We start from the raw sequence: 15,194 nt of genomic DNA on the forward strand, positions 1-15,194 counted from the left end.
AGTGCCCTTCAGTTTCCTTCCTTGTTTAAGTAATGCGATCTTCTTTTTTCTGTTCACGAACCTCAATATCACTGCTGGTATGTCGTTGTTCTTCCTCCTGGGGAGGTGGTGGCATGCCTCGATGTTGTCCACATCCAGCGTAATCCCTCTGGACTCGAGAAAGGCCGCTACCTGTTGTTCCGCGGAGCTCACCTCCATCTCGCCGGGCTCACCCCCACTGTCAGCGGTCACTGCGCGTGCATAAGACCGGGGATTGATTTTGAGTCCAGTAACGACCACGTCGTTGATTCTGGAGTATTGCTCCAATTCCTCCACCTTCCGCTCCAGGTCCGTTATCCTTTTATCCTTTTCTGCGTTTTGAATACGCAGTATCTTGACTTCCTCCAGCAGTTCGAGGATTTGTTTCTGTTGAATCTTTATTTCAGTTACATCCTCCGCAAGAAAGTCTAGTGCTTTTTTAATTTCGTCCACCTCTTCCCCCACTGGGTTTTTCTTTGGTGGCATGATTGTGAAAAAGCTCCCACTCTCACAGAGTCGCGTTCAAACAAGATCCAAACAAGATTCTCGGGAGTTTGAGTGATCTCTGTTGTAACTGAGTTACAACAATTCTCAGTTGTAACTGAGTTATGGTCTGGCAAAGCGTCATAGACAAATCATTTCCAGAGGGGCGTCACCAACGGACGTCGCGGATAGACCGCGGATAGGCAGAAACATCTCCGAGTGTTGTTCTTTGCTCGGTTTTTAACAAAAGGGAAACGTTCAAATCGCTTAAAATAGACGCGATAGCTGATTCGAACGAGTGATGTTCGACGGCGGCATCCATCTTTGTAATGTAGGCTACAAAATCTGCTTCAAAATCCCAGCGCTGTCGTCATCGTGTAAAGCCCGCCCCAACGTTTCTGATTGGTGCCTCGATTTCGGCGGATTGGAAATGAGCTTGAATGAGCTCTTTGCCAGACTAACTTTCAGAGCAAATCTAAATTTGCCGTAAGTTGTCTGGGTTTTCCCAGGTTAATATATTTATATATTAGACAGGAGTATGGCGAGCAAACAGCTTTGGATCGTGTGTTCGTCCCTGCCCTCGCTTCATTACGAGTGGGGACACACGCGATTCATGTGTTGTTTGTTTGGGAGTGCATGTACGGTCAGCTCTAGTAAATCGGGCCTGACAGTGTTCATTCATAAATTCCCGACGTGTTTCATATCGAGAGTTTTAGCTCTGCTCTTGTTTACTTTCTTCTCAAGGGAAGAAAGTCGATAAAGATTATTTGGCTCGGATCTCACGTTTGCAGAGGAAGCGCGTAGATTATGGGTCTGCAATAAGAATATATTGGCTCAGATCTCGTGTTTGCAGAGGCAGCGCGTAGATTACGGGTCTGCATCTCTACAATAAGAATCTATGGCTCAGATCGCGCGCTTGCCGAGGCAGCGCGTAGATTATGGGTCTGCATATCTGCAATAATTAAGTGGCTCTTCTCACGTTTGCCGAGGCAACGTGTAGATAATGGTCTCCAATGTATAATATGCGCAGGGAACTGAGCAGACGGGACTTAATATTGTGCACAAACTAATTTTGTATTCTTTATTGTTTGAGACTGTCTATATTAATACACTATATTCAGCCTTTCAACTAGACCCTTTCTACTTGTCTTGTTGATATTTGGCTGCATTTAATTTTTTAGAAAATTACATATGTACTCATCTGATCTTTGAGGAGTCATTTAATTCTGAGGAAATAAATGGTTAGTTCCCAGCGGGAAATGGATAACACCTCATTATACGGTGCCCATCTCCCTCTGGTACCCTCCAGCGAGTTCTAGTCTCGGTGTCTGACTCGCAGGAGAGGGGTTTAAGAGGGGTCAGTTCGGTTATTTCCTGCCGGTCATCCGTTTCAGGATGCCGGATAGGCTTCTCAAGCTGTACTAGAGACCAGTCCCGAGAGGCTGGTTCCTTTAGTATTCTCACCCATAGTCGTCTTGGGATAAGACATATCTGAGGACAGTCGTTATCTCGAAGAAGGCTTCGACTAAGAAGAAGTCCTGACACCGGGGCTATCAGGCTTCTGAGGGTGGCCCCCTCCAGGGAGAGACGGGTTCGAGAATCCATGTCTCCTTGGCACCCTCTGGGGGGCGACTCTCTGAGGAAGGTCGCAGTGCTGCCAGTTCGGTTTTCCCTGCCGGTTCGTCGTTTCAGGGTACCGAGGTGTCAGCGTTAGGGATGTCCCGATCCGATCACGCGATCGGAAATCGGGCCCGATCACGTGGTTTCAGACTCGATCGGAATCGGACGTTACCTCCCGATCAGGACTCGGATATATGTAAATTAGGGGTGTAACGGTACATGTATTCGTAATTATTGAACCGTTTCGGTACGAGGCTTCCGGTTCGGTACGCATACAAACCGAACGATTCCTAGGACCATTTTTCCTGCAGACAAAATCCGCGCTGGCGCGATCACCACAACGTTGCGCAACATCAAATGGCAAACGTAATGAAAGCGGAACGAAACTGCGCTACTCATTATATTGTGCTTAACGGACCATTTCGGACCAGCAACATCTGTGCAGCGCGAGATCAGCGACACTGTCCTAAGAGATCCAGTGAAGAAAACATTTGAATTCGCCACTGAAGTAATAACATCGCTGCGAGATCTAGTGAGAACCATTCACATTTCTCCGTTATTAACCGTAGATCTCTATTAGATCAAACAGCTGACGTGGGAACCAGGAGAAACATTGTGCCGTGAATGAACATGGATTTAATGTTGCACTTCAAAACTCAAATATTATATAAATATATATTAAATGTTATTTTTAATGTGATTACCAAAACATTATTTGTTCATCCTTCAAAGATTACCCCCATTTATAAACCTGAAAGTTTCAAGATGTAGGAAAACTCAAACTTATTTAAAAATAGTTTTTCTTTTAATAAATAGGAAATTTCTCTTGGCATTTCTTTCTTTTTGCTGTATAGTATCGAACCGCAAATTTTGTGAACTGTTACACCCCTAATGTATATATTCTCATTATTATTTTAAACACTTTAAAACATTTTTATTTTTTGTTTACATGCCTGCCGGGTAGGCCTATTTTAAGTTGAGGTGCTATTTGTTTTTATATTAGACTTTTTCTATATTTACTGTTGCACTAAAGTCCAAAAGTGAAGATTTTATGTTATTTATTACTTGATTGTTCAAGCTTCCTCACAGAAGTGCTCTGTTTGTTAACAGAGTTGTTGAATGTTAAAATAAGGTGAATTAAATCAAAAATAAGGAACATCCTGGATCTGTTTTTTCTCTCTTCTTAATTTTTTTTTAATGTATTATATAAGTATCGGATCGGGACTCGGTATCGGTAGATACTCAAAATCAAATGACTCGGACTCGGACTCGAGGGAAAAAAAACCTGATCGGGACATCCCTAGTCAGCGTCCCCAAACAATCCTCTGAGGAGGATCGTAAAGCACTCAGTTGCAACCGGCTGTTCCCTGCCGGTTCGCCGCTTCAGGGGAATCAGGGCACCGAAGTGGCTGTTCGACCAGTACCACAGGCCAGTCTCGAGAGACTGGTCCCCTTAGTAGATTTTCTGGCAGCGTGGAAGCTACTGCCAAATATATCTCATTGGGGCCTGCTCACTATAGAAAAGGGTTACAGAATTCAGTTCGGTTCTCATCCACCCATATTTCTAGGGGTCCTCCCTACGTGTTGGACCCCGAGCAGGCTCTGGTTATGTTATCATTTGAGATTAACAAACTCCTTGTACAGGATAGAGTGTCGTTTCCTGTGCTCCCCCTCAGATAGATTGGGGACCGGGATGGCATTCACAACAGAAGCCTTTGAAGCAGAAGATGAATCTGAGGACCATTGTTTCTGCTAAAAAGGCTTCGGCCAAGGTCCTTACGTCACTGGTGTCAGACCTCTGAGGGCAGCCCTGACCAGTGTGGAGCGGTGTACACCTCAGTATAAGGTGTACACCTCAGTATATGGTGCCCGCCCCACCTCGGTGCCCTCAGGAGGCCGTTCTGCCTACCCCACCACCCTTGGTGCCCCGGGGCGCAGTGGTCTCCAGCGAGCACATGGCTCAGTGTCACCATGACGCTGTGTCAAACTCGCACCCTCTGAGGGGGGTTCAAAAACAGTCAGTTCGGTTGTTTCCTTCCAGTATGCTTCAGGTCACCGAAGTGACAGTTTCAATTACACCAGAGGCCAGTCTCAAGAGACTGGTACCCTTAGTAGATTATCAGACAGAATGAAAAAAAATCTGCCAAATATATCTCAAAAATAAATATATATAGTGTGTCCTGCACATAGAGTAAGGCTACAGAATCCAGTTTGGTTCTCATCAGCCACGCTACAAGGGGGGTTGCTCACGTTAGTGCATCCAGAGCAGGCTCTGGTAATGGAGCAAGAAGTAAAGACTCTGTTAGCTGAGGAAGCTATAGAGCAGGTGTATTCGCCCGACAGAGAATCGGGTTTTTACAGCCGTTACTTCATTGTTCTGAAAAAGGATGGGGGGTTACGTCCTTTGTTAGATCTCAGTTGAATCATGCAGTCAAGAAATTCAAGTTCAAAAGGCTGACATTCAAACAGATTGTGACTCAAATCAGATCCGAGGACTGGTTTGTCACGATAGATCTAAAAGACGCATACTTCCATGTCTCCATCCTCCCTCAGGTTTAATGAAGTTCCTCAGGTTTTCTTTCGGGTGCAAAGAATACCAATATCGGGTACTTCCATTCGGTCTAGCTCTATCACCCCGCACGTTCACGAAGGGTGTAGATGCAGCTCTGGCCCCGCCCAGGCTGCAGGGCATACGCATTCTGAACTACTTCGACTACTGGCTGATTCTGGCAGAATCAGAGCAGTTAGCGGTTCGGCATCGAGATGTCGTCCTCGCTCACTTGAAGAAATTGGGGTTGAGGCTCAATGACAAGAATAGTGTGCCTTCTCCATTACAGAGAACCACTTTCCTTGGTGTGGTATGGGATTCAGTCACGATGCGAGCCGTCCTATCACCCGCTTGTGTAGCTGCTATCCTTACAGTCACGAAAGAGCTAAAGCTAGGCCAGTCACACACTGTGAAACAGTTCGATAGACTGTTAGGCCTCATGGCAGCAGTGTCCAATGAGACACCCTTTGGCCTGCTGTACATGAGACCTTTGCAGTGGTGGCTCAGGACCAGAGGGTTCTCCCCGAGGGGAAACCCACTCCGTACGATCAAGATCACGCCTTGGTTACATGGAGGAAACATTGATTCCTGTCCCAGGGTCCGGTGTTGGGAGCTCTTTGCCATCGAGTTGCAATTTCGACAGATGCTTCCCTCAGCGGCTGGGGAGTGGTAATGGAAGGCCACTCAGCTAAGGGTCTGTGGAGGAGTCATCATCTCTCTTGGCACATAAATTGCCTGGAGATGATTGCCGTCTTCAATGCGTTGAGACATTTCCTCCCAGACCTGAGGGGTCATCATGTGCTTGTCCGGTCAGACAACACATCGGTGGTCTCCTATATAAATCATCAAGGGGATCTGCGTTCACATCCACTATCATACTGGCGCACAAGATTCTCTTGTGGTCCCTAGGGAAGCTGCTCTCCTTGAGAGCAGTTTATTTTCCGGGGCATCAGAATGTAGGAGCAGACATCCTGTTGAGGCAGGGGCTGAGGCCCGGGCATGGAGGCTCCACACCGAGGTGGTGGAGCACATTTGGGCGTTTTATGGCCAGGCACAAGTGGATCGGTTCCCATCTCAGGATACGACGCACGGTCCACTTTGGTTCTCCCTCACACACCCAGCTCCCTTGGGGCTGGACGTTGTGGTATAGACATGGGCGAGGCTACGTCTGTACGTCTTTCCCCGATTACTCGGCTCCCAGGGTTCTGGAGGAGGTCCGCCGGGACGGAATAAGTCTACTACTAGTAGAACCATACTGGCCGGGCTGACTGGTTCTCGGACCTGGTGTCTCTCCTCGACGGCTCTCCCTCGGAGATTCCAGTCAGGAGGGACCTTCGGTCTCAAATGGAAGGGGTGACCCTTCACCCTAGCCCAGAGATATGGAACCTGTGGGTTTGGCCTCTCTCAACTGAGGCTGTGGAGACCATACTTCTCTCCAGAGCTCCCTCCACGAGGAAACTGTATGTATTAAGTGATGGGTTTTCACTTCATATTTCGGATCTTGGACAGTGGGGCCCAGTTTACTGCCCGGCCTTTGGTCGTTTCCTCCGTGGAGCTTTTTGAGCAGGATAGGAGTATGGCGGCTTAGAAGCCTTATTATATAAGTAGTTGTCCCTGTAGGATGTGGTATGCGGGCTGGTCCTCTCCACTCACATTCGTAAGGTTTTACAACTTCGACCTGGGCGCTACCCCAGGTTCACAGGTGCTCTTGTCTTAGTTGTGCTCTCAGTATTCACATAGACAGTAAGTAAACCGTAAGTAAACATAATGCTTTGTCTGTAAATGACAGTTTCATATGAACATTTTCAAAACGCTTATTCACATGCAATAGCGAGGTGCCATTGATACTTTTTCCTATGCAATGATACTAGCAAATCATAGCATGGCCATTGAGTTTAGAGTGACTTTGTGCTTTGTTGTGTTTTCATGTTTTATGGGGACTTTCCATAGACATAATAATTTATATACTGTACAATCTGAATCTTGTATCACCCTACACTAACCCCACCCCAAAACCCATCACAGAAAACTTTCTGCATTTTTACATTTTCAAAAAACATCACTTAGTATATTTTAAACTTTCTGCATTTTTACATTTTAAAAAAACATCACTTAGTATATTTTAAACGCTGTTTTCATCATGGGGATAAAAAAAATTCCCCAGAAGATATATGATTTTGGATATTCTCATCTTTGTGGCGACATTTTGTCCCCGTAACTTAGGGTTTATGTTTACCAGAGCCACACACACACACAGCTCTTCCACACTATAGTTTTGACTAGAGACCTTACAACTTCAGAATTCCCTTTACTCTCTTGGCACAGTTGGGGCTGTTGACTCTCGGGGAATATTTCTACTGGAGACTGGCACATAAACCATCTCCTGAAGAAGTCATCCTCATAGCAGAAATGAGGAGTAGATGTCATATATGTCAGAGGAGAAGATACCATGTCAATATTTATACTGATAGACTGACACACACAGTGTGCGGCAGTAGCCTAATGTATCAAACATCTGTGTGACAGCTCATTGATGTCATGTTTTCACCCCAGATGAACTTGCCAATTTGGTATCTAAATATTTTAACAGTCCCTTTCTGTAATATGTCATTTAATCATCTTTACTATATTATAAGAGAGATCTGACTAATTAAATACTGTATCAATGTCCACTGCAATATAATGTTAATATAAAAACATATACAGTATGCATCAATGTGTTTTATTGTCTTGTATCTCTGTAATGCCAAATAAATCTTTTGCAAGCTGAACTGAACGGGACATGGTTCAAACAGTTAATTCATGAATCAAATCAATTCACTGACTCAGTGATTTGGTCATTCTCAAGTTAACAGCTCACTGGAGGGGAATATTATAAATGAACAGTAACTTCAGTCTACTTCTCACACAACGATATAGTATACAGTAGGTCTAGAAGATTTAGGAATATAGTGCACAAGTTGGATAGACTACTTTTATAATGCTTGTTTGGTGTTATTTTCCAGCTTAATGGCAATGGTCACTATGAATCATTGTATGGACAAAAATGAGTAAAGGCTTTGAGTTTGTTTTGTTCAGAATGACTTGAAAGTCTGCTTGTGTGTGATCCTCAGTTCTGTAGCATGTAATGCACAGTTCTTCTCGGTAACCATTTACAAAGCCGACAAGTGTATGATGCCTAGTTGATCAGATTTTACATGTTAAATGTTTCACAGACAAGGCTGAAGTTAGTCCCAGACTAAAATGCATGTTTGAGCTGTTTTAACTGAAAGCAACTTGCACTGGCATATCTTAAAATATATCATTGCCATTGTTTTGTCTCAAGATGCACACCAGTAATGTTTTTTTTAAGGCACCTTTATAAAAGCTACTTAAATGCCCTAATTGAACTAAGCCTAACCCTGTCTTAATCTAAGCTCTGTCTGTGAAACTGTCAAACTGTTCTTTTAAGTGTTTTTTTGCGTTTGCGTTTGTGTTTCTCTAATCTCAAGAAAACACTGGTCCACCTCATCACCCCCAAACCACTGTGACCTCTGAGAAGACACGACTGCATGTCGTATTTCATTCAGTCGATAGTTGTTCAGTTATGTAAGCACACACAGAGTTCAGACACAGGTCTCCACACCTGTGGCCTTTGACACTGTACCCAGTACAGGATCTTTTTCTTGATCGCACCCTGCGATCTTAAATACACTTATTCTGCAGGGAGACATTTAACGTGACAAGCCTGCCAACACTTTCAGAGATGGAGAAAGAGAATGATAAAAACAAAATGAGAGCGAGACGCAGACACACATAAACACACACCACAGAATTACTCTCTAGAGAAATGAGAACTGGGGCAGAAAATGTCATGAACAATTAGTGAGAACCCCTTTTATGAGATAAACGCAAGCATCCATGATAATTAAACATGCAATCATTAATATAGAGAAACAGTATAAGACTTCCTCTTCTAATCCTGCCTATTCCAAGAGGACCTGGGACAACATATGACTGGTAGAAATAAGTCTGTATTGGGATTTAAAACACAGCCAGGCAAATAATGGAAAACATCTGCCTCTATCACTTTCTCCTCTCTCCCTCCCTCTCTCTCTCTCTCTCTCTTCCTTTCTGCAGTATGAACATCCAGTGTTCTTGGAAGAAAGGGAAACAACTTAGGCAGGAAGGAAAAGGTGATAATGAAGGAAGGAAAATTAAACAAAGAAAAATAAAGAAAAAAGAAATGGTTGAAGGAAGTAAAGAAGGGTAAGGATAAGGACAGGAATGTATGTATGTAATGTATAATATAGCAAAGGTATGAAGTAATTTAAATAAGGAAGGAAGAGTGGAAAAAAGAAACAGAAGGAAGGAAGGAACGACAGATGGACAGAAGGAAGGAAATACAGATGGACAGAAGGAAGGATAAGGAAAAAAGAATGGAAAAAATAGACGTAAAGAGACGGATGGACAGAAGGAAGGAAGAAAGGAAAGAAGTGAGAAATGTATATAAGGAAAATGAAATTGAGAAAAGGATATAAGGAAAATGGAACGGATTGACAAAAAGTATAGAAAAAGTAAAGGAAGAAAGAAAGAAGAAAGGACATAAAGGAAAATAAAGGATAGATGGAGGAATTGACTGATGGAAGAAAGAATGCAAAAAAATGAAAGAAAATAAGGATAGACTGAAAAATAATTGAGAAAGGATTCAAGGAAAAATGATAGAATTAAAGGAGGTAGAAAAATGTAATTAATGAAGAAGCAGGTAAGGAAAGAGGAAAGGAAGGAAGGAAAAATGGAATAAAAATAAAGAAAATAAATAAGAAAAAAGAAAGAAAGGAAACGGAATAAGGACAGCTGAAGGAACCAACAGACAGAATGGAAGAATTTGAAAGAAGGACAGATAAACAGAACGGAGAACAATGGATGTAAGAAAGTAAGGAAAGAAAAACTAAACAATTGAAGGAGGGTAGAAAATAGTAGATGTAATGAAGGAAGGCAGGTAGGAAAAAGGAAAGGAAGTAAAAACTATGAAGAAATGAGGAAAACACGGAAGGGCAAATAGAAGGAAAAAGGAAGGTAAAATGGCTGAAAGAAATTAAGAAAAGGGGAAATTAAACAAGAAAAATAAGGAACAAGGAATGGAAATTAAAGAAGAAAGGAATGAAGCACATTAGGCAGTATGTTAGAAAATACTCAAGATACATGTTAGTTATTCACAGACAATATTAATCAGAGTCAAAGTTTCACTTTGAACAGAAATATGTTCATTTTATGCTCCAAACTCCACATAATTTCCACGCTTTTCCCCTCTCCCACCCATGAAATCAGACACAATTTTTCAAGTAAACAACCTATTAATCTTTTAAACGGTTACAAATCCTGCATTCTGGGCATGAATGATGAATTATGTATGATAAATATAAGGGGGGAAAAAACGCCACTAACAACAAACATTTCAACACTTGTTCATGCCAGAGAAAACAACATTTTCTCAGGCGGTTGTTTAGCACTGTACCCAAATGTTGCCGTGGGTCGTTTGCTGACTGCTGTTTCTAAATCTTATCCTGCACGCTGCCTTCTTGACAGTAATTAAGAAAGGCAGTAAATCATATTTCCACTATTTTTGAGGGCAAAGTTCTTTAAATAACTCTTTAAAAAGACACTCCCAGGCTGTGTTGGGAAACATGTCATTCATATCCAATCAGATCATATTACATCGTTTTGCAAAGGTTTTGTAAGTCTCTGCGCGTATCGGGGTCTGTTTGTGTGATTTATGAAGTGTTGTTTGGCAGTCTATGATTATGCTGTATGTGAGAATGAGAAATCTGTCTATCTTGTCACGATACCACCGGAAGGAAGGAAGACTGAAAGAGCAGCTTGCTTACAAGCCTCAGAGGTGATATCACTTACACGCCTGCATGGATGTATGTATGCTAAGACACAATTGAACGCCGTGATATGCATTGGTTTTATCACTGACAAGCACATTTTGATCCGTTTACACACATTATGTGCGACAATATCCAGTATCATACATATCACATAAAAACGCTCACGCCGTGTATACCCTCAGCACTGTTTGTTTCTCTCTCCGGGTTCCTCCATTACTTAGGCTCTCCTTCAAAGCACACAGATGTAACGAATGTCCCAATATCTGCTGCTTCAATCCCATCCGACACACTAGCTGTGCCATGACAATGTGCCTCCAGCTCCAGAACCCTGGCCATGAGTGAAAGTGGGTGCCCACAGGCGTCTATGTTATCAGGCTCGGTCACATTGGCACCTCTCTTGGCACACATTAGTGAAAAGCAGGGTGGTATCTGAGGATAATGAATCAGGGATGTTGCTGAACCCCATATTCAGAGCAAGCGCTGTGGTCAACATAGAATGCTAGAGTGGTTAATTGGTTTTGGGAGATAACGGATTTGGATTATTGCAGCATGAAGAGACAAACAAAGCTAATGGTTTCAGGGTCACAGGCTGTGCCTCACCGACCCCAACACTCATTTTCTCAGGTTCTCTTATGAAACACTTGCATTATATTTAGCCTTTGGATGTGGAGGTGGTCTGCAACCCCTTCGGCTGTGATTATTATTATTATAACTGTGATGTATTCACAATACAGTGCCTTATAGATAATAAATAAATAAATTTCATTTTAAGTTTTAACTTTGTAAGGGATTTTTTTAAATGAATAGCTAGCCTATTCAAATAAGAAAATTAAGAGAAATCCTTCCACTAGAAAATGCTGTTCCTAACATGTAAACAGCAGTAGAATGTTATTCAATGAATAAAATAATACAATTACATTAACACTTTGTAAAGCATTAAAAAAACATTAAACACTTTTTTTAATTATTAAACAATTATGAGAATTCCTTCCACTAGGAAATAGTTCCTGACATGTAAACAGTAGCAGATTGTTATTCAGTGGATGCTGTGCAGCAAAATATATACAGAACCTATAGTTCTTTTTTGGTTCAACATTTCATTCAGTAACATTAAGCAGTTTTGATTTATACGGCTTTGAATGTTCAATCACATGATCACATCACAGTAGCTTACATGTGTGTAAGCAATCTTCAATGGCTGAATCTGAAATCGCCCCCTATAGGGCGTTATTTGAGGTGATAGCCATTTGTAGTGGTGTCCGAAACCATAGTGGACGTTATTGAGTGCACTCATTCTATCCCACATTGCACTGCAATAACAAGTGTAGGCCTACAGCTGATCTACACTCAACGGCTGTCCGAATTCGCTCACTTTTCATTCACTCCTTCAAGTGAACAGTATTAGTGGACTAGTAGGGGTGTAACGATATTTGAACCGAACCGAAAAACCGCGATACATCACCCACGATACGTATCGCGATACTCTCATGGCGAACCGAACACGCCCCGCCCCCTGCTGCCCCGCCCAGCCCCGGCTCATTGCACCTCATGTGTTATGTGTTCACAACGAATACAGGGCTGTTGCCTAACCACCATTACATACCTGCCAACATGTACGCATTTTGCGTAGCGGGCACGCATTTTGACCTCAAAGTACGCTGGTACGATTTGTCACTCTAAACTACGCAAAAACCTGGTGACGCCTCTTTGCACGCGCAGTCCTCAAATCAAGCAACAGCAAAAGAAGAAGAGTTCGACCAATCATAGCGCTGGGTTCATTCCCCACATTGCAAGCGGAGATGATTGACAGATGCGTAATTAAAAAGAGACTGAAAATCGACACCAATAAAGAATCCCTCTCGATCCACGCTCCACTCCCACGCGCCCGCGGTCTGCTGATTTAAGCAAGGACAGTCGGCCTACAGTCACGGTACTTCTAACTCCTGAAGGTAAACGGGCTGGGGTGGATGTGGAAAGTTGAAATATTGTATTTGAGTTCAATTTTAAAATGGATTGGTCATCAGACGGGACGGGAGTGATCGCATGGATTATTTAAAAAAAATACTCCGTAATTCATTCATGGTAACTCAGATAAGAGGAAGACATTCAGCCATGCAAATGATAAAATACTCAAGTAATGTTGAACAATAAATCTTCGCCTTTTCAAGGCTTGGGCCCTAATAAAATTGAAATCGCTATGTCTTAGTGATTATGAAAGTGCTGTGATTTGTGGATGACTGATAAGCGCGAATCCGGAAAACAGGCGTTTATTTTTTCATTATCAGTGTTGAGAAACGTATCGCATGTGTTACGTTATGTATTATGTTAACTAAAGTACCGAATTATGTTACATATTTATTTTGTATGAAAACTAGCGAGTTAGTTGGTGAATTTGTGGATTAAAAATGACCGTTGTATGATAGCCTATCATGTAGGCTATCAGTGCTGCGCGAGCTCTCTCACAAACACAGACTCGCGCACACAGAGAGAGAAGATATTTATAAAATAAAAATTGACAGGCAAATTTCTTGCTTGTGTTTTTTTATGTCAAAATGTCAAAGCTTTTTGTATTATCCATTCGTGTTTTTAAAATTCGTTAATGACGGACGCTTTACTGTTAACAGCCCTCATTATATTATGTCGGATTCGTCTTATTCGAAAACTTATAAAAACTTATATTATTGGTCATGTGACAGGACTCCTGTCTATTCATTGTTAACTGTTTTCTATAAATATGTTTGGATTGGCTAAAGTTTATTCAGCCAATGCGTGTCCTGTTTGTATAGCCTAATGTCCAAATGTCAAAATAGCACGTCACAAATATAAGCCCTTTTCCCTGTGGGATTTAATATTATATTTGTATATTGGAATAATAAATGAAGTAGCCAAATTAAAATTATAACATGTAGGCTACACACCGTTTTTTTTTGTTTTTTTTTTGGACTGTTATCTAGGGGTTTCTTAATTTTAGACTAATTGACCAGCACAGATTATACAATATCAATCATGAATAAAACAATAGTGTTGAGCAGGATTGAAACTTTGGACTTTCACTGTTGCATTGCAGTGCAAGTTAAATTTTGTATTTGTGTCAAATTAAAAAACCTTTAGAGGTCAAAACTAGAATTATGAAGATAGGCATGTGTCTGTGTGTGTCTTGCACACTTCAATGGGGCAAGTTCTAAACCTGCTTTTAGCCTCTTAACATCCTTGATTTATCATTACAAGTGCACAGCCATGTGAGTGGTGTTATTAAGAGTGACCACGGTCAATCTGACTGCAGTAAATGTGCAAGATATGAATAAAAACGATGTTAATTCAGCCAGCTCACATACCTGTATTTACTTCCTGTTTTCGTTCGAAGTCCACAGCAGTCGATTGTCGAGTTCGCGCGCGCGATCATTGGTCGCGAACTCGACAATCGACTGCTGTGGACTTCGAACGAAAACAGGAAGTAAATACAGGTATGTGAGCTGGGGGCTGTTCCATAAATGAAGCTTAGAAAAGCGGGGATTAAACTCCAAAACCGGACTTGAATGAGCCTAACAAATAAGTTGGGGCTAAAGTGGTTCCATAAAAGGTAATTGAAGTTCACGCAATCTCACTAATTTGATCCAGGTTTATCTAGTCTAGATAATTGCGTGTACACGCGTTTCTGAAGCAGCCCTAGAGGTCGATCGTGGATCAAATCGATCCACCATCATACAGCGTATATTTTGTGCTGTTTTATGCGTTTGTGACATGTTTTTTTTTCCCCCTCAGTGCAAAAATTACATTTTACAGTTATATTCTCCATCTGTAAATGTTAGAAAGTCGTGCAAATGTATCCATTTTGCTGCTAATCTTCATATTGAACGAGCGCTGTTGCGCGCATGCGCGCCAAATAGGAGCGCAATAATTCTGACTAAAATATACATTTTGCTTGGAAAATTAATATGCGATATTTTATAACACTAGAAATATCTTCTAATTATAATAATTTCTCTTTAGGATGTTGGATAAGTTGCAGTGAACTTCTAGCTCATTACACTCATATATTTTATACTTCTAATAAAAAAAAGAAATTGAACAGAAGTAGCCTAATTCAGGGAAGATTTTTTTAAAGAAACTAAATATATAAAGATACAAAATATAGTTTTGGGTATAGGACCTATGCTACTTTATAAAGATGATATATACTTATTTAGAATGCTGAGAATTACAGCTTTTAATGCAATAATTTTTTTGAGAAAGCAAGAATCCCCAGTTTTAAATGAGTGGTTAGATTTAGTTTCTAAAGTACATTATGGAGAGGATAACATTAAATTAAGAACAAATGTATACATGTTGAAAAGATATGTGCAACTCTAAAATCAAAGAATATTCCATAAAATAAAGGAATATATATTGGCCTACATTAACTACATTTTTATGTAACCTTCCCTTTTATTTCTTGTTATTTTATTTATTTACTTATTTAATATTGAATATTTGATATTTAAATAATATTACTTGAATAACTATTAGGAATTATGTGTCATTCATTATAAGAGTTTGATATATGTGAATGTTATATTTTTATTAATATTTATTTATTGTTTTATTTATATGTATGTGTTGGTATTATCACAAAAGAAAAAAAAGTAGAAGGAAAAATAAGGAATATTTATTGG

Source organism: Rhinichthys klamathensis, unplaced genomic scaffold, assembly GCF_029890125.1.
Source record: "Rhinichthys klamathensis goyatoka isolate OS25496 unplaced genomic scaffold, OSU_Roscu_1.1 h1tg000098l_1, whole genome shotgun sequence".
NCBI lineage: Eukaryota > Metazoa > Chordata > Actinopteri > Cypriniformes > Leuciscidae > Rhinichthys > Rhinichthys klamathensis.